The sequence below is a fragment of the Lagopus leucura genome, unplaced genomic scaffold (assembly GCF_019238085.1).
Source record: "Lagopus leucura isolate 7727_CA_CO unplaced genomic scaffold, USGS_WTPT01 Super-Scaffold_100015, whole genome shotgun sequence".
Classification (NCBI taxonomy): domain Eukaryota; kingdom Metazoa; phylum Chordata; class Aves; order Galliformes; family Phasianidae; genus Lagopus; species Lagopus leucura.
In genome coordinates, this window is record NW_024962269.1 from 657,702 (window position 1) to 658,067 (window position 366).

Below are 366 nucleotides of genomic sequence, written 5' to 3' on the forward strand. Positions count from 1 at the left end.
CACCGCGCGGCCCCCGGAGGCGATTGGCGGCCGCGGGGAGGGCGGGCGCGGATTGGCCGCGCCGAACAATGGGCGCGCGGCGGGGCGCGGAGCGGCGCGGATCTCCCCGGAGCTCCCCGGAGCTCCGCCGGGCACCGGCATCGCGAGCCCGACACGGAGCGCGGAGGGCGCGGCGGCGGCCCCGGGGGACGGGCGGTGGCGTCGCTTTCCCCGCGTGCCCCGTGTTTCCCTCCTTCCCGCACTGTTCCCCGACCTTGCCGTCGCCGTGCATTTTCTCCTCTTTGCGCTCCCCTTCACCGCCCCGCCTCCCGTCCCCGTTTTCGTTGCCGCCGCTCCAGGTTTCGCTGCGGGGTGATGCTGTCAGGA